The 20,330-nt window shown below is 41.2% G+C and overlaps 1 protein-coding gene and 1 pseudogene across 1 annotated transcript in view; both read right to left on the bottom strand.

The window, feature by feature from the left end:
- The window catches only part of RAB10 (RAB10, member RAS oncogene family), a 78,490-nt gene that overhangs the window by 37,439 nt on the left and 20,721 nt on the right, over positions 1-20,330 (bottom strand). The gene's annotated exons all lie outside the window — the stretch shown is intronic.
- On the bottom strand, positions 116-7,015 carry LOC136328603 (transcriptional enhancer factor TEF-4-like; annotated as a pseudogene).

Here is a 20,330-nt window from a genome sequence, read left to right as displayed (position 1 = left end):
CTTATTCCCTGTAAATCCCAATATTCTTACCAGCTCTCTGAAGTTGTTTTTTCACCAATAGCTGTTCTCAGCACAGCCCATGGAGCCCCATACAGCTTAATATCCAGCCAAAGACTCAAAGAAACTCCTCTGCAGATTCTAGATCTGTCTGCATAGCTTTATCTTCTGTGGTAATTAACCCTGCAAATTCCAGCCTCCCCAGTCTCTCCAGCATCTGATTTCTGTTTCTGTGGCCCAAAAGAACTGTCTTGCTTTGTTTAGATCCTGCACTGGAATCTAGTTTCAAACAGGAAGCCAGGGAGATAGCAGGGTTTAATTTGTTTTCCTTCTCTCAGGGATTGCAGTCCTGCCCTGCTGTTACCAAATATCTAAATAACAGCTGTTTCATACATTTTGTCCAGTTACCTGGCTGTTTCTGGTCAGAGAGTACTTAGTACCAGTTACTCAGTAATATGCAGAAGTGGAAGTTCTCAACAGCTTTACTGTCTTCTAAAGATTAAGCAATCCTTAATCTCTTTTGGAATATGTTCAAAATAATTTGAAAATCCAATGAAAATCATGGATCCTAAACCCATGCCCTTAAACCCAAGTGCACACACACAAACTCTGGAGCAGAACTTCAGGGAGCTCAGTCTCTGCCCCAGTCCCCCTGCCTTATATTGTTCCGTGTTAGTATTGGTGTACTGTAGCATTCCCTCAAGGTTTTAGGGACAATTTTTATTTACTGAAAGCTTGCTAAGGCTAGAAGGCTAGAATTAAAGTATCTGAACCAAGGAAGTGGCTTTAAAAAAGAAAAAGTGCCTCCTTTGATCAAAAAGTGTAATAACAAAGTTCAGGGGGGAAAAATTCAGCTATTATTATTCTTTCTCCATTTGCGGCAGATATTTCTCACATATCTTCATGGCGACATACTGGCAGTTTGATACTACAGACTGAAGAAACAAAGCTGCAATAATTTGGACTTTGTACCCAATTTCTTAATTTGCTTTCGTTCATTATATAATTATTAAAAAGCAAATTATTTTACTACCCCAGATCTAGCCACCAGCAACAGCAACAGTGATACTGAATTTTATTTATATATGTGTGTGTGTGTGTGTGTGTGGTGTGTGTGGTAGTCCTCCTTATCTGTCATGGAGGATGCATTCCAAGACTCCCAGTAAATGCCTAACCCATGGATAGTACCAAACTCTCTATATATACATACTTTTTTATTTTTTAAAGGTGAGAGGAGGGGTGATAGTGAGGCAGACACCCACATGTACCCCGACCGGGATCCATCTGGCTGATGCTCGAGTACCAGACCAGATAGTTTTAGTGCCTGAGGTTGATGCTCGGATCAACCGAGTTATCCTCAGTGCCCAGGGCCAAGCTTGAACCAATTGAGCCTCTGGCTGCAGGAGAAGAAAGAGAAGAGGGAGAGGAAGGGGTGGAGAAGCAGATGGTCTCGTCTCCTGTGTGCCCTGACTGGGAACTGAACTTGGACGTCCATAATACTGGGCCGACGCTCTATCCACGGAGCCATGGGCCAGGGTCTATACTACATACTTATGATAAAGTTTAACTTATATATATATTAGGCACAGTAACAAATTGGTAGCAATAACTAATAATAAAAATAGACTATATTATATTCTAATAAAACTTATGTGAATATGATCACTCGTTTTAGAGGATTCTTCCTGAAATCTTCAACTGTATAGGTTCACTGCTTTCTGGTGCAACACACTGCCATCCATCGGAACACAATTTCTGTTCATGACTTCTACACAAAAACTTAAGGCCTTTTCCATATTAACTAAGCACTTATCATGCACTGAAACTATATATATATTTTTTAGTTTAAAGTACAAAAGCAAAACTAGCACAAATTTCTTTTTCCTTCTTCACAATTTCAAGGGTAGATTTATTCTTACCATAGATCTTAGCAACTTTAACATACAATTTTTTTCTTTCCTTATTAAGAACTTTCACCTTTTCACTTAAAGAATACTTTCTCTTTAAATTTCTCTTTAGCATATCTGATCTGACAGCATCACTACCCTTGAGCTTTGGGGCCTTATAATTAAAATAAGGGTTGCTTGAACACAAACACCTGTGATACAGCAGCAGTTGATTTGACAACTGAGATAGCTACTAAGTGGCTAACTGGAAAGGTCAAGTATACAGTGCTGGTATTCTGGACAAAGGAATGATTGATTCACTTCCCATGTGGACAGGTGAACAGGACAGAGAAATTTCATCACTGCTACTCAGAAAGGTGCATGATTTAAAACTGATTAATTATTTCTGGAATTTTCCATTATACTTTTTGGACCAAAGTTGACTTCAGGTAACCAAAACTGTAGAAAGCAAAACCATGAATAAGGAGGGACTACTGTACTTTATATCCATACTTATTCATTCTTCTCTAACTGCTGTTAAAAATTGGGACTTTCCTAGATCACTAGTCCTTAGAGCACAAGCCAGTCCTATCAGGCCAGATGCAAGTGAATGAGTATCACCTCAGAAATCACCCTGGTCCAGCGTACTCAATAAATACCTGTTGATTTAAGTAATGGAAGAAAGTTGAGAAGGTAGAGCCAGAGGTTAAATAGGAAAGGAGAGCACTTTAGGGTGCTTGATATTTAATTATTAAAAACCAGTTGATCAGAATGTAAGGGTTTATTTCTGGGCTCTGAATTAATTCTAATCCACTGATTTGCATGCCTAGCTTTATGCTAGTACCACAGTCTTGATTACTGTAGCTTTCCTGTAAGTTTTGAAATCAGGTAGTTTTCCAACTTTGTGCTTCTTTTTCAAGATTATTTTGGCTATTCTGGGTCCTCTGAATTTTCATATGAATATAAGGGCCACTTCTAAACTTCTGCAAACAAGTTAGTGTCAGCAATTGCACTGAATCTCTTGATCAATTTGGGTAGTACTGCCATTTTGTAATCTGATTCATTAAACACTTTTCCATTTACTTAAATCTTCTTTAATCTCTTTTTCACTTATAAATATCTCTCATTATATTTAAAAATACATATTTCCAGGCTCCATCTGGCTCTGTCCTGCACAAAAGGGTTAACCAGTATTCAATAACAGGATCATAGAGTAGGGGTGGTAAGGAGAAGCAGATTTGAATGGAAAAGGGGGTGCTGAAAAATAGAGGACAAGCCAGCCAATATGTAACTAGGGCCCTCCAAAACATCCACAACAGAGGTGGGGGAGGGCACTGCTAGAGACTGAGAAACCAGTGCTGTCTCCCCAGAGCTGCTCGTCCAGGTCACCAGTGCCGGATGCTCTGTCCTTTCATATATCCCTGTGGGGTCCCAATATCAGGATCCATCCCTTCCTCTCAGTCTGCCCCCATTCAACTTACCAACAGCTTTAAGGTCCCCTCCAACAGAAAAGAGCCCACTCCCCAAATAGGAAGCTTGGGGAAAGCTGGAGTCCTTCCTGAGAGGAAGGTATTCCAGGGGTGAGCCACTTAGGGGTTCCCCTTCAGTCCTGATCAGGAGATAAATGTGGTGCTGGGGCCTCCTGCTCACTAGTGGAGACCTGGAAGACGTAGGCAGTGCAGAACTGCCTGGGTGCCTGTCTGTTACCACCTGGAGGATGGTGAAGTTCTTTAGGACGCTGTCCATCCTATAGTGTTTGGGCAGCTGCTGCAGCTTGTACAAGAAATTCACCAGGGGCTTGCACATGGGCGAGTGCCACAGGCAATACAGGAACTTTCTGTCCTCTAGATGGGCATGTTCTGCCTCCATTTTCTCCACCACCTACTTGCCAAAGAAGCAGACCTTGGAGGAAAAGGTGATGGTCATGTGCTCCCACCATAGAAATCATGGCTGCTGCCTCCAGCCCCCACATCCTTACCACTCAGGCACCAATTCAGGTCTGCCCAGATTTGACCAGGAGAAGGAATGGGGGCCCATGATCTTACAGCTCCTGAAAACTACCCTTTACTCGGGTTAACTTGTCATAGATCTGCCAACTGTACACATTCTTAAGGAGCAGGGTTGGGTGTGGGGGCACTCCAGGGCCGAGGCAGTGCATGCTGAAGTGTACAAACAGAACTGCAGCCTGACCAGGCAGTGGCACAGTGGATAGAGCATCGGACTGGGACACGGAGGATACAGGTTCAAAACCCTGAGGTCCCTAACTTGAGTGCGGGCTCATCTGGTTTGAACAGGGGTCACTCAGCCTGCTGTAGCCCCCGGGTCAAGGCATATATGAGAAAGCAATCAATGAACAACTGAGGTGCTGCAACGAAGAATTGATGCTCTCATCTCTCTCCCTTCCTGTCTGTCCCTATCTCTGTGTGTGTGTATCTCTCTCTCTCTCTCTCTCTCTCTCTCTCTCTCTCTCTCTCACACACACACACACACACACACACACACAGTCAACTGCACCCAGGGGTTCCATAAGGCTGAGAATTCCACCAGCTGTAACTGGGCAGTGCCCAGGGCCTGAAGCTGCCAGGCTGGGGAGACGGAGCAGATGGGGGCAGGGCAGGGTGTGAGAGGGACTTGGGGGTTTGGAAGGCTCGTTTCCTGGGAGGTCAGTAGATGGGGGCAGTGACGAGAACTGTGTCTGCAAGAATGGCTTCACATCTGGAACATTCCATGGGGCCCCAAAGCCGCCTAACCCAAACTGCAAAAGCTCAGTGTCCTGAGGACCAGTAGAACTCAGTTTGGCTTGCAGGGAAGGTGCTGAGATGAGCTGGGCCGAAGACACAGGGGCCATTGTCTGGAAAGCCTGATCCTTGGAAACCTGGTCCACATTCAGGACCCTGAGCATGGACTGGATTTCCTTCAGGCCAAGACCTGGATGTGACTAGAGACCTGTTTGTGAGTTTGGGTCTTCCCTGTTCTTAGCCTGATGTAGTGGGCAATCAGCTAGTTCTGACCATACATCTTGCCTTCATCAGACAGGATGACTTTCTGCTGGTTGCAGGGCCAGTAGATGGCCAGGGTCTCCTAGAAGCTCTGCTCTATGTCTGGGAGCTACAAAGTCTCTAATCTCTTTGAACAGTGTTTTCAGTATGCAAGTCTTGTACTACTTCTGTTAAATTTATTCCTAAATACTGATTCTTTCTGCCCTGCCTGGATGGTTAGAGCATCACCCCCAAGTACAGAGGTTGCAGGTCCGATTCCAGGTCAGGGCACATATAGGAAAAGATCAATGTTCCTGTCATGTCTCTCTCCATTTCTCTCTCACTAAAATCAGTAAAAATAAATAAATAAATAAATAAATAAATAAATAAATAAATACTGATTCTTTCTGATGCCATTATAAATAGAATTATTGTCTTAATTTCATTGCTAGTGTATAAAAGTACATTTGACTTTTGTATATTGCCTTTGTATCCCATTTATAGACTTCTATTCTGAAGTACTTGTACATGACATTACAAATGACAACAAAAGTCATTCCAACAAAAAATAATTTCATCCAAGTAAACAAAAACTGACATTTCACAGTAATATGTAATAAAGCCCAAGAATGGCTAAATCTCTAGGTATAAGTCAAGATGAAGAAAGTCTTACTTGTTAAATACTAATTTTAAAGACACTTCCTTAATTCATAAAGTCATTAAGATTCTCAGAAGTAATATAGTTAGAGAAGACAGCTGAGAAATCTGACCAATTCCATAATACCAGTTAACAAACAGTAATATAAAAGGAAAAGAAGCAACACCACAAACAGAATTAACATGTTTCTCTATGCACAAAAGATATGCCTTTTCTCAACCAGCCAGAATAAGTTATCTTATTTGAAAATTTAACATTTCCTTTAATACCTCTAATTATAACACCTACACAGCGTTTTAAACAGTTATTTAGTACTTGCCTTTTACTACCTACTGAATTTGGTAAAAATGGGGGGGAAGCAGTTTACATTTGTATCTCACAAGACAGCTGAAAAATCAAAAGCTCTAATGAAAAAGTAAAACACATCCACACTATGTCTTAATTATTTTCATTCAAAATTACTGTAGCAGAAATTAAAGAGATTTGCTTTGCTTTACAGAAGCCATAAGATTTATTTCATTGGAATCATTTATGTCCAGAGGTAGTTTTAAATTTGATATGTGTAGTTAATTCCTTGAATCCCTAATGAATTTCCTCCATTTCTTTTATTCTTGAGCTCTCTTTTAATTTTTTAAATGGATTTTAGAAAGAGGGAAGGGAGAAAGAGAAAGTGAGACAAGAACATGGATCTGTTTCTCTATGTGCCCTGAACCAGCAAGCTCTATACTTTGGGACAAAGCTCTATAAGCCATCCAGCTGGGGATCCTGAGCTCTCTTTACATTATAGTTCGAACTCATTCTGCTGCTTCTGTCATCATTTCCACTACCCAGAACTTTGGAGGCACCTTCCAGAAGGTGGTGTTCTCTGGAATCTTCTTATATTCTTATTTGGTACCACATCATCAAGAGTAACCCTGTCTCAAATAATAACAATCTGAATCCCTACTAACCTACTCCAGGCGTATTTTGTATACTACATACATCAATAAGAAAATATAAGTACAGTGCAAATTCACTTTAGGATTTAAGAAAGGCAGTATAGAGCCCAGTAATTAAAGAGGATGTAGGCAAACATGGTCTCTGCTACAAACTAGCTGTATTGCACTGGGTTAAACTTGAACCTTTCTATACCTACCTTTTTTCCCCCAACTATGGTAGGAATTATAAATTCCATTTCCAATATATTGTGAAGATTAAATGAGACCATGTGTAGAAAGTTCTTTTATATGTACATAAAAAGCCCTCATTTAACCTATTAAATTGGTTCTGAATACTACTTTACTCAATTTCAGCCTTCTCCCAGTCTAACACTTTGCTACTGGTGAGTCAAACTGTCCATCCTCTTTTTGGCCTGCCCATATCTCATTCTCCTGATTACAGCTCCTTGATCCAGTCCAAACTGTATCCCAGACAGCAGCACGACTTCCAGGTCAACAACCCTCTCCTGAATTTCCTTGAATTTGCTCACTTACCTCCAAACCCTGTTTGCCTTCCATCTCCCCTTTCCTTTTAGAGATACTACAACTTGCCACGTTGTAAGTTTTCTAAATTGTTACAAAATGAATTCATATATGATCTCTAAAGGCCACCAAAAATTTTCAGTATCTAGGACTTAACTTTCCAATTTATTAATACATAATGCTTACACTTGACTCTCCACACAATTATCGGAACAACCTGTCATTTGGTCATGATACTTTTACATTAGAATGCTTTGCAATGTTACTTGTTTATTCTGTATTAGTACACAGCTACTTTAAGTCCCTGCTAATTTACTTGACTTCCACAAACCTTTACCTCCTCATCACCTCTAACTTTCAGCTAGGTTTTATTTTGTCTAAAAAACAGGAAACAAAAACCTTTTCAAGCAACCTCTTCTCTAGCTTATTTATCAGAGGTATGACATCTGCTTAAATAAGTTAAATTTGCACTGATTCATTTAGGACACCACCAGCCAAAGCACAAAACCATTTTATTCCAACAGAGCAGTGGAACTGGAACATTCTCCTTAAGTCTCTTACCAAATAGTTCCAGTAGCACAGTGTAAACCTAACTACAAAGAGTGAATGTAGATCCAGTAAAAGATGTAGTGAAAAATGATAGGGGAGAGCTGCTAAGCCATTAACAAATGAGGAATGAATACAGGAACAGAAATAGATAAGAATGACAGCACAAACAGAGTTAAAATTAAAATTACCTGAACACAGATTAGGAGCCCCTTAAAAATGACTAAGACTTTGAAAAAAAAAATAGAGGGGGGAGAGGGGAGACACAGGAAGGAAAAGGGATGAGAAGCATCAATTCATAGTTGCAGCACTTTAGTTGTTCCTTGATTGCTTCTCATATGTGCCTTGGCCAGGGGCTACAGCAGACCAAGTGACCCCTTGCTCAAGTCATTTACCTTGGGCTCAAACCAGCGACCATGGGATCCTGTCGATTATCCTACTCACAAGCTGGTGAACCTGTGCTCAAGCTGGAGAGCCTGTGCTCAAGCCAGTGACCTTGAGGTTTCAAACTTGGGACCTCAGCATCCCAGGTCGATGCTCTATCCACTGCACTACCACAGATCAGGCACTGAAATATATTTTAATAACTCTTTATGTTCACACTATAAAAGTCAAAAGTAAGATTAAAGGATCTTATTTGTACAACTTTGTCAGAAAAGTTTGCCAACCTTTCCATACTAGTCTTTATTTCAGTGCTAAATGGTAACCAAGAATTAAAATCTTAATCTAAATTTTGTCAAATACAAGATAAAACTTGCTTCCAAAAGTTTTAATTTAATTCCTCTGCAAGTTCCCAATGTTTGTTTTCCATTATTTGCTAAGAAAATGATTACTGTTTAAAATGGATTTCCTTTAAGTGATTTTTCTCAGTATTATTTCATATATTATCCTTTCACTTTTTATTTGTGTCAGTCTCTACTAGTAGACTACAAACAGAGTTGGTAGGGACCACAGAAGCAATGAAAGAGGTATGGCACCAGTTCTCAAGCTTTTTGTTCTAAAGACCCCTTTGTACTCCTAAGATTACTGAAGATCCCAAGAAGTATTTGTTGATATAGGTTATATCAACTTATATTTACCATATTAGAAATTAAAACTAAAGTTTTTTTAATATTAATGGCCTGACCAGGTGGTGGCACAGTGGATAGAGAATCAACCTGGGATGCTGAGGACCCAGGTTTGAAAACCTGAGGTCACCAGCTTGAGCCCAGGATCATCAGCTTGAGCATGGGGTTGCCAGCTTGAGCAAGGGGTCACTGGCTCCGATGGAGCCCCCTGGTCAAGGCACATGAAAAGCAATCAATGGACCACTAAGGTGCCATAACCACAAAATGATGCTTCTTGTCTCTCTCCTCTCACTTAAAAAAAAAAAAGCCCTGGCCGGTTGGCTCAGCGGTAGAGCGTCGGCCTAGCGTGCGGAGGACCCGGGTTCGATTCCCGGCCAGGGCACACAGGAGAAGCGCCCATTTGCTTCTCCACCCCTCCGCCGCGCTTTCCTCTCTGTCTCTCTCTTCCCCTCCCGTAGCCAAGGCTCCATTGGAGCAAAGATGGCCCGGGCGCTGGGGATGGCTCCTTGGCCTCTGCCCCAGGCGCTAGAGTGGCTCTGGTTGCAACATGGCGACGCCCAGGATGGGCAGAGCATCTCCCCCTGGTGGGCGTGCCGGGTGGATCCCGGTCGGGCGCATGCAGGAGTCTGTCTGACTGTCTCTCCCTGTTTCCAGCTTCAGAAAAAAAAAAAGAAAAAAAAAAAAAGTCCAGTCACATACACATATGTAGTTGGAAAGATGGCACTTGAAGAGCCTATTCGGCCTGACCAGGCACTGGCGCAGTGGACAGCGCGTCGGACTGGGACGCAGGGGACCCAGGTTCAAAACCCCGAGGTTGCTGGCTTGGGCATGGGCTCATCTGGTTTGAGCAAGGTTCATCAGCTTGAGCCCAAGGTCTCTGGCTTGAGCAAGGGGTCACTCACTCTGCAGTAGCCCCCTTGGTCAAGGCACATATGAGAAAGCAATCAATGAACAACTAAGGTGCCGCAACAAAGAATTGATGCTTCTCATCTCTCTCCCTTCTTGTCTGTCACTGTCAGTTTTTCTCTCTCACACAAAAAAAGCCTATTCAGATAATCCTAATATTCTTTGACACTATAAAAGTGAGTGATATTTCCTTTTAAAGATTAGTTGCAATGTGAAATCTGAAACTGTATTAACGAATTTTTCATATTCTATTATACTGAATCCATCTATTACTTTACATTGAGTGGATCTTTTTATCCATGCATGATTTTATAACATCATGTATTGGTCACTTGGAAAACACTGGTTCACTACATAGTTCTTCCAAGTGTTGACACATCTCATTAAACAATATGAAAAAAAATCATATTCATTAATATTGCCATGGACATCATCAGGAGAATCTCAAGTACTGGAAAGTTATGAAGCTCATGAAGGGAGACAAAAGTTTTCCAAAAGTCTAATTTTCATTTAAATGCATGAATTATTTCACTGGCAACAAATACCATCATTTCATTCATGGGAGAAAGTGTTATCTGCCAAATACTCAAGTTTGAATAACCACAGTGTACCAGTTCTTTCAAGAATAAATGGTGTTCCATAAAAAAGGTGGCCAAGCCAAACAATTTCATAATTGCTTTTCCTTGAGACAACCACCAGTCTCATGAGGCAGAAATACAGGCGGGGCAAAAGTAAGTTTACAGTTGTTTGTATGGCAAAGTACAATAATGAACACCTAATAATACAAGAATAATCTGTTTCATATACTCACTACTGTAAACCTACTTTTGCCACACCCTGTATTTTACATTTACTTCCCATTTTGTTACACAGAAAAAAAAGATGTGGACTCAAGAGTGAAGATTTAATAAAACTGAAAATTCTTTCTGCTTCTCCCTGTCTGGATAGCTTGGCTAGTAAGAGCGTCCTCCTAATGCACACACGTTGCAGGTTCAATCCGTAGTCAGGGGCATATACAGAAACAGACTGGTATTTCTCTTTCCCTTTCTCTAAAATCAATCAAACATTCAATCAATAAAAATTCTTTGTTTTATTAAGGACAGCCTTAAGTGAAATTAAGCTTTGTTTTTTTCCTGTGAGTTTATGGTGGCAAAGAATACAGTATTTCCACAATTTATATTGCCATACAATGTATCCAATAAGCCTAATCCCTAAAACCAAGGGGCTCCATTAGAAAACTTTTACCTAAATGTCCATCATAACCCAAGGGGGTCCCCAAACTTTTTACACAGGGGGCCAGTTCACTGTCCCTCAGACCATTGGAAGGCTGCCACATACAGTGCTCCTCTCACGGACCACCAATGAAAGAGGTGCCCCTTCCGGAAGTGCGGCCGGGGGGCTGCATGCGGCGCACAGGCCGTAGTTTGGGGATGCCTAGACAATGCAGAGTGGAGATAAATCTTAAGACTGACCCACACAGAAGTACAGTGTCCCAAAACCAAAACTATCTGAACAGTTAAAGTTTTAAATGTTTTGCTAATTAAGGCACTAGTATCTTTAAGATGTGCCTCCAAAAGTTTAAATTATAAAAAATCATGTGTCTGTAAATCCTGAGAAACACTACAATCCAGTATTATTCATAGTTGGAATTATCTTTTTTTATTACTCTTTCATTTTTAGAGAAGAATGGGGGGGGGCAGGAAGCATGAACGCCCATATGTGCCTTGACCAGCCAAGCCTGGGGTTTCAAACTGGCGACCTAAGTATTCCAGGTAAACACTTTATCCACTGCACCACCAGAGGTCAGGCCTGGAATTATCTTTTTTAATCATAGAGGCAAAGATCCAGTTTTACTGATGAACTAGGTAGGACCTTTTTACTGGTGGCAGGCCCCTTAGCTTCAACTATCATGGTTCTGCTGCAGGAATTAAGACCACCTCTATTAAAGCCAAGTTTTGGGGAATAAAAATCCCAAAGCATCTACTTCAATGCTGTTTAGAAGGAAAAGAGACTGCATTAGATAATAAGAATGTATTGTCAAATGAAAAATGTTTTTAAATACATGAGATCATAGAGAGGCACAGGCAAATCAGAAATTCTTAATTTCAAACTGCCACTAAAATGCAAGGAAGTACACCAGTAGTCCTAGCTATATATAGTGTACCATGTTTTCTCTCGAGGAATATGCATGAACTGATACCCTAACTGCTCTGCAAAAAAAGATTAAAAAACAATAAATAAAACAACTCTTTTCTTTCCTCTGACTACTACCTAAGAGGTATAAGATGTCATTAAATAGTTTGCCTAGATGTCTTGAATTAAACCTTGCCCACACAGTCTGAGAAAAATGACTCAGCAAGACTCAGCCCATATGTTAACTAGAGTTAAGAGATTAACACTATTAAGTTAAACACATTTCTCTAACATGCCCAATTTACAAACATAGAAAGAGGCTCAGAGGGTAAATGACTTCCTCAAAGCCACAAAACAAACTACAGGTAACTCATTAGCATCTGGTCTCTTGGCTCAAGAGTCTGTCTAATATACTAGGCAATAAAAGATCATTTGCAGAAAATATTAAAGGCCACTAAATGCAAGGAAGTACATCAGTAGTCCTGATGTACTTTCACTGATAGGTCCTTTCACACATAACCTCTCATGCTCCTTAAGTTAAAGATTAAATTACTCAATGTACATTAAATACATCTTTGGTAAGTCTTTAACTAGAAAATTCCAACTACAATCCATTCTGCACATTTTCTGGGCCAGCCATCTTCTCAAATTTTAAATATGTCACATCCCTGTTGAAACAGTCAATGGAATTCAAATACTTAACAAGGCCAACACCTGCTCTTCAACATCTACTGCTTCTGCTTTCCCTACCTGACACACAGCTACAACACAGACCTTTCATTTCTTTGAACTTGATAACCTTCTTTATTCACCAAGTACCTTTTCATGACTATTTCCTCTGTCTGGAATGTTCTTCCTCTCCTCACTCTTTTCTCCTACCTACCTTCTAATAACATTTCACTTATCAGCATAAATAAATGTCAGTTCCTCAGGAGAGCATTTCCTGAGCCACCTCCCCAAGCCCTAAAATAGATGAATAAGAATGACTGTTTATTCTAATTTCACAATGTATTTTCTATTCATAGCAATTATCTAACCACAGAATTATTCTGGTTTTATGTTTGTTTATTTGATAAATCTTTATCACCCCACCAAAGTGCTGCAAGTATGGTGATCACTAAATCTGACCAGAACAGTCTTCATTTATGATGTTTTCAAACATCGTGTGCACATTTACTGTTTCAGGTTTTACACTTTTAACACAGTTGCTTTCGAGTAAGTGGACATGGTTTGGTAGACCTTCAACTGATACTACAAACTTCCACTGGGGTGTTATGTTGTTATGTGAGAAATAAACACTGTAAACAGTTACCACTTTTTAACACATGGTAAAATCTAAAAAGATGACCAGTGAAAACTTGTTCCTATTTCCCAATCCTCTACAAATGCAAAATAGCTGACATTTCCCCTTCTCACTCAGCAAGATGATATCAAGAGTAAAAAAAGGCAGCCAACTCCTTCTGTTCTTAACAGATGCTAGGAAGAGGATGTTCACTCCAGCCATTAGGCATACACAGTTTTGTTCATGGCCTCCCCAACAGCCAGCACAGTGTGAAATCCACTGAAAGGTGTATGTTGTTTGATGTGAAGGCGAGAGAGAGAGAGAGAGAGAGAGAGAGAGAGAGAGAGATTTTCTTAGAATTATCAACAGAAGTGATACATGGGGGGGAAAAAAACCTCAGCTAAATATTAGCCTTTTCAACCTAAAAATATAAATCTCAAATCAAGTTCTTTGTCTATAAAAAAAACTACATCTAGTGTTTATAAACACCCCAAAATTATGTACCCAAAGAAATCACTCAGGTAAAAGGTATTTTTCAATAAAGTTTTTTAAGCCACAAAATGACAGCCCTGTAGCCCCTGCAGTAGTATTTTAGATTTGACCAACACAGTTTTGTTTCGGTTTTTCACTTTTTTTTTTTTTTTTTTCATTTTTCTGAAGCTGGAAACAGGGAGAGACAGTCAGACAGACTCCCCCGCATGCGCCCGACCGGGATCCACCCGGCACGCCCACCAGGGGCGACGCTCTGCCTACCAGGGGGCGATGCTCTGCCCATCCTGGGCGTCGCCATGTTGCGACCAGAGCCACTCTAGCACCTAAGGCAGAGGCCACAGAGCCATCCCCAGCGCCCCGGCCATCTTTGCTCCAATGGAGCCTTGGCAGCGGGAGGGGAAGAGAGAGACAGAGAGGAAAGCGCGGCGGAGGGGTGGAGAAGCAAATGGGCGCTTCTCCTGTGTGCCCTGGCCGGGAATCGAACCCGGGTCCTCCGCACGCTAGGCCGACGCTCTACCGCTGAGCCAACCGGCCAGGGCGGTTTTTCACTTTAAAGTCTGCATTTCCAGCTTCTCTGGTATAAAGTACTGAAAAGAATATGGGCTTTGGAGTCTAAAGACCTGGAGCAAATTCTGATTTCACCACTACTACTAGCTGTGTGCCCTACTTGGCTCAATTACCTACTGTTCATAATCCTCAATTTTCTCATTTGGAAAATAAGGATATACAATTTCCCTCAGAGGATTACTGTGAGAAAGAACTGAAATAATGTATATGAAAGTACTTCACACCTTGCCAGGCACACAGCAGGTGCTCAACAGGTAATTTCCTTCTCTTTCTCCCTCCATATTAGAAAATTCACAGCATTCACATGTACTTACAAACTCTGAATTTAAAAAAGCTTCTCCAAACTCTTGCCAATAAGAAAGATGTCTGAAAAATTCTGGTATTAAGTTATCGGTTTCTGCTTCTCATTCTCTTAAGTGTGCTTAGGACATGATTATGGTGGTATGGCCTGAAATAAACTAGGTATGTTTTGCAACTCCAACCTTGTTATAATTTGTGTGTGTATTTAAAAAAACAAAAGAACAAGCCCTCACCAGGTAGCTCAGAGCACTGTCCAACAATGCCAAGGTTGCAGGTTCAATCCCGGTCAGGGCACATACAAGAATTAACCAATGAATGCACAAATAAGTGGAAAAACACACATAAAATTTACCATCTTAAAAAAAAGTATCATCTTAATCATTTTTGTAATGTTAAATATGTTCACTCTATTCTTCAACAGATCTCCAGAACATTCTTATTTTGCAGAACTGAAATTCTACATGCATTAAACAAGTCTCCTTTGCCCCATCCATCCAGCTCCTGATAACCACCAATGGACATTTGGGTTTCTCTCACCTCTTGGCTTTTGTGATTACTGTGCTATGAGCATGGTGTGCAAAATATTTATTCAGACTCTGTTTTCAATTCTTTAGAATATATATATGCAGAAGTGGGTTTTCTAGGTCAGATGGTAGCTCTACTTTTAATTTTTTTAGTATGATAACCTTACAGTCTTTACCCCAATAAACTATTGGAATATTTAGCATGTACTTCTCAAAATTTGCATTTTTAAAAACTGAATAGAGAGAGACAGGAAGGGAGAGTAAGGGAGGAGTGAGATGAGAAACATCAACCCACAGTTGCTTCACTTTAGTTGTTCACTGATTGCTTCACATACGTGCCTTGACTAGGGGGTCAAGCCAAGCCAGTGACCTTGGGCTTCAAGCCAGCAACCCTGGAACCATGTTGATGATCCCACACTCAAGCTGGAAAGCCCGTGCTCAAGCTGGGGACCTCAGGGTTTTGAACTAGGGACCTCTGTGTCCCGGGTCAACACTCTATCTACTGTATCACAACTGGTCAGGCACAAATTTGCGTTCTGATTTTTCTAAGATTATTCTAATGTGTACTTTGTCCATGCTACTAAACGTAAGAATTGAATTATATTATATATAATATGTTGTGTACGCTTATTATTTATTTCATATGTCTGTCTCCCCACTAAGATATAAATTCTATACAGGAAGAACTTCATTTGGTTCACTGCTGTACTCCCAACATCTAGCATATAGAGGTACTCATATATTTGTTGAATGAAAAAATGAATACACTAATCAAACATATATACTACTTCCCCAACTTCAAGTTTGTTGGGAATCCTAAATAAATAGTGCATTGTTAATGACCAGGAGGAAGATTTCCAAACTGACTGGTAAGGCAAAAATTTAGCAATTAGTGCTTCATGCTGCAACATCAACCAACTTTTATAAAGCACCCACTATGTGCAAAAAATTGTATTAGATGTACACTAAACTGTTAGACATAGTCTATAATTTGAAGTATGCTAAAAAAATCAAATGACTCTTCTGTTCTTTCAAATATTTGAGAACTATAGCCATTTGCTATATCGCTTGTGGTATGTCAATTAGATGTTAATTGAGTAGGTGTCAAGAAGAGACTAAAGGACAAGAAAGAATGCAGGAGGCCACTTAAGTTTCTACAACAGTCTGAGCAACATGATGATGTCATGGATCTGGAGTACAGCAGTAGAGATGTAGTAAGAAGTGGGGAGATTCAGAAAGGAGAGGTAAAAGAAGCTGCTGATGAGGGATGTGCGAGAGAAATCAAGGGTAACTCCAAGGTTTTTGGTTTTAACAAATATCTAAGTGAATGCCTATTGTGGCCCAGGCCCTGTACTAGCTGCCACATCATTTCATTTAATCCAATCAATTTTGCAACTAAAGAGGTTCAAAAGATTTTAAAACCAGCCTCAAGTCACATAGTAGCAATACACATATTAATTAATCCATGTTACTTTCACTACACCATTCCCCCTTACCACTCTGGTCATTACTTCTTTTTTTTAATGTTCAACAATCTCTGAACATTTTATTGACCAACAGACCCCCTCAAGCAGTGCCCCATTTTTGCTGCCTTTAATGCCTCAGAACTTTGGTATCATTGACTTCAGATACCACTTTGCCATCCACATCCCATGGGTGGCAGTCTTTCGGATAGACTGTATGAAGTTGCTGTTATGTGGGGCGTCACCAAGATCGAAGTCCTTTCTCTTTCAGCAGGCGGCGGTAGGTGGTAGTCTCAGCCCCAGCTTGACCTTTATTTATTTTTTTAAAAGATTTTATTTATCCATTTTGAGAGAGATAGAAGGGAGGGAGGAACATGAAATATCAACTCCCATATGGACCTTGACTAGGCAAGTCCAGGGTTTTGAACTGGTGACCTCAGCGTTCCAGGTTGACACTTTATCCATGTGCCACCACAGGTCAGGCCAGCTTGACCTTTATGTTCAACAGGGCCTCCTACTCCTAGGCCTAGTGCTGCCCCTTTGCCTGGGTCTGGGCCAGCTCTGACTCCAGGTGCAGCAGGATCGTGTCGAGCTGTTCCACCTACATGGCATAGTGCGTCTTCACCTCCCTCTGGTTGTTCTCCAAACTGGCTTTCAGATTTCTCATGGAATCCAGGTTGATCTCCAAGGACAAAACTGTATGTCTCAGCTCTATGTCGTCTCAACAACTCCTAACTCAGTGGTGTGCAAGGTGACCACTGTGGTGCTCTCCTCAATCTGCTGAGTACTAACTAGTCTAGATCCTCTCAGTTCTGAGCTAGCTCATCATACTGGACCCAGATGTCCACCATGATCTTGCTGAGGTCCCGAGATTTGGGGGCATCCAACTCCATGGTCAACCCAGAGATGCCAATCTGGTTTTATAGACCATTTACTTCCTCTTCATGGTTCTTCTTCACAAAGAGCAGCTCCTCCTCCAGAGCTTTGATCTGTCTCCAGCTGCAGCTGAGTGATACTGGTGTCATCAATGACCTTTTGAAGCCCATTGATGTCACCTCCACAGACTGGCCCATGGTCAACTGTCTCCCATTTGACTCTGAAGTCATCATAAGCAAGACAGGCACTGCCCACAGAATTGCAAAGATCTGAGCCCTCAGGTCCTTGATGATCTTAAAATAATGCCCCCAGTCTCTGACCTTCTTCTCCAGGTGTTTCCAGATTTTGCTTTCCAGTCTCCAAGTATCAGCCTCTAGGCTTCTCACTCTCCCCAGGTAGGGGGCCAGGCAGTCACTCAGACATTGCATAGTCTCCTCCTCCCTAGGGATACCCCACCACCACCAAACCCCCATCTGCCCAGACAGGCCTGGTGGCTGAGTGAATGACTGAACGGAGCCCACGGTCCAGTGGTTTGTGGAGAAGCTGGAGCAGGTGCTGAAGCTCATGTTGTTCAGGGAAGAAGGCAAGAAGCCAAGAGTCAGGTTCAAGCAGCTCTGGTCACTACTTCTTATTTCCTTGCTGGATTCCTATTCTATCTACACTTAAGTGTTGATATTCCTTACAGTTTTTCTCTTTTTACTCTATACTCATTGATGCCACTATGACTTCAACTGCTTTTATTTCTCCAGACCAGACTCCACTCCTTATCTCCAAGAGGTATACAAGTGTCTACCTGAACACATTAACCTAGATATACTACATACACGTGTTCCAACTCAGAAACTTATTATCATGCCTCTAAGACCTGCTCCTACTCTCATATTCTCTAGTTAATGGCACCAATTCACCCAGCCAGGGGCAGCATCAGAAATACGTGGCACAGATCTAATCCTCCCATTTACTACTCAGTATACAGAATGAGTATCAATATAAGCTTATTGACACATCATACAAGGCCCATCAGAATTGGCACCACAGTTTCTAACCATGATGCTTCAGACCCAAAATGTCATAAACGGCTGACTAAATTGTGATACATCTAATGGAACACTACACACAACAGTAAAAAAAATGAAGACATGATCTGCAAGATAATTATGGAGTTAAGAAAAAAATAATAAAATACAACTATTTTTGTTATGTGTTTATTTTTAATAACATAGACTTGATTCTCAAACTTTAAGTTGTATTGAAATCATCTAAAAGCCTTGGACAGTTGGCTCAGCTGTAGCGCATCGGCCCAGCATGTGTATATCCTGGGTTCAATTCCTGGTCAGTATACACAGGAGAAGCAATTATCTGCTTCTCTACCCCTCAACCTCTCCTTTCTCTCTCTATCTCTATGTTCCCCTCCTGCAGCCATGGCTCGGTTGGAGCAAGTTGGCCCTGGGTGCTGAGGACGGCTCCATGGCCTTGCCTCAGGTGCTAAAAATAACTTGGTTGCCAAGCAATGGAGTAATAGCCCCAGATGGGCAGAGCATTGATCCCCATCAGGGCACATGTGGGACTTTGTCTCTCTGCCTACTGCTTCTCATTTAAGGGGAAAAAAATCATCTGAAGGGCTCTGTCAAAACACAGATGGCTGAACCCTACCCAATAACTTTCTGATTCAATAGGTAGAGGTAGGACATGAGAACTTGCATTTCCAGTAAGTTTTCTGCTGATGCTAGCCTAGTACTGTTGTCAAGAAATACACTTTGGAACTACTGTCTTCACAATCAGGGCACATTTCAAAAAGTGGATAATTTTTATTTCTGAGAGGGGGGGGGAGGGAGAGAGATGAGAAGCATCAACTTGTAGTTGCATCACTTTGGGTTCATTGATTGCTTCCCATATGTACCTTGATGGGGTGGGAGGGGCTCAAGCCTAGCCAGTGACCCCTTGCTCAAGCCAGCAACCTTGGGCTAAAGCCAGTGACCTTGAGATCATATTGATGATCCTTGCTCAAGCTGGTGACTTTGGGCTCAAGCTAGCAAGCCTGTGCTCAACTCAGTGACCTCAGGGTTTCAAATCTGGAACCTCAGTGTCCCAGATCAATGCTCTATCCACTATGCCACCACTAGTCAGGCAAAAAAAACGGATAATTTTTTATCTTCTTTAAAGAAAAACCAACCCACCACAGACTGTCCGAATTTTATAATGGTTGAGGAAGGACAAATACTGCCTAAAAGCAAATCATCCACTGAAGCAGACCAAGACAGTTATGAGAAAATATAACTAACAAATAGCAAGGAAGATGAGTCAAGCTGTACACTATTCCATGGTACATTTCAAAATCTACAAATAACATATGACCATGCAATACCAAGCAGGCATAGGACACCACAGCTTTTAGGAAGATGTGTTTTAATGGGTTTTCTGTTTGTTTGTTTTTACTGATTACTTGATAGAAATAGGAGAGAGAAAATGAGGGAGGGAGGGGTGAGAGAAAGGAGGAGGGGGAAGATAAGGAAGAAGGGAGGCAGAGGGAGGGAGGGAGGAACATTGACTTGTTATTCCACTTATTTATGCCTCATTGGCTGATTCTTCTATGTGTCCTGACCAGGATAAAAGCCACAAACTTGGTGTATCAGGATGACACTCTAACCAACTGAGTCAAGGTATGGCCAGGGCCAGAATGATGTGTTTTTTGTTTCTGTTTTTGTTTGAGAGAGAATGTGAGAAAAAGAGAAGACAAACAGGAAAAAAAAAAAGAAGGATAAAAAGCATCAACTTGTTGCAGCACCTTAGCTGTTCACTGATTGCTTTCTTATGTGTGCTTTGACCAGGAGTGCTTCAGCTGAGCCAGTGATCCCTTGCTCCAGCCAGCGACCTTGGGCTTCAAATCAGTGACCACGGGGTCATGTCCATGATGCCACCTTCAAGCTAGTGACCTTGGGATTTTGATCCTTGGGTCCTCAGCATCCCAGGCCAATACTCTATCCACTATAATACCAACTGACCTGGTCAGGTCGAAAGATGTATTTTAAAGAGTCAAAAACAAATTTTTTAAATTCTGAATGATTTGCTCTTAAAAGTAAGGTAGCTATAATGCTTTCCTTAAAATCAGTATTTAAAACTTTCAATTGTTTCTTTTCAGCTACTCATTCACATCAGTCAACAAATTCATCTAAGAGCACATAAGAATAAACTGTA

The sequence above is a fragment of the Saccopteryx bilineata genome, chromosome 3, assembly GCF_036850765.1.
Source record: "Saccopteryx bilineata isolate mSacBil1 chromosome 3, mSacBil1_pri_phased_curated, whole genome shotgun sequence".
NCBI classification, from domain to species: Eukaryota; Metazoa; Chordata; class Mammalia; order Chiroptera; family Emballonuridae; genus Saccopteryx; species Saccopteryx bilineata.
This window is presented reverse-complemented; position numbering and strand designations above follow the sequence as displayed.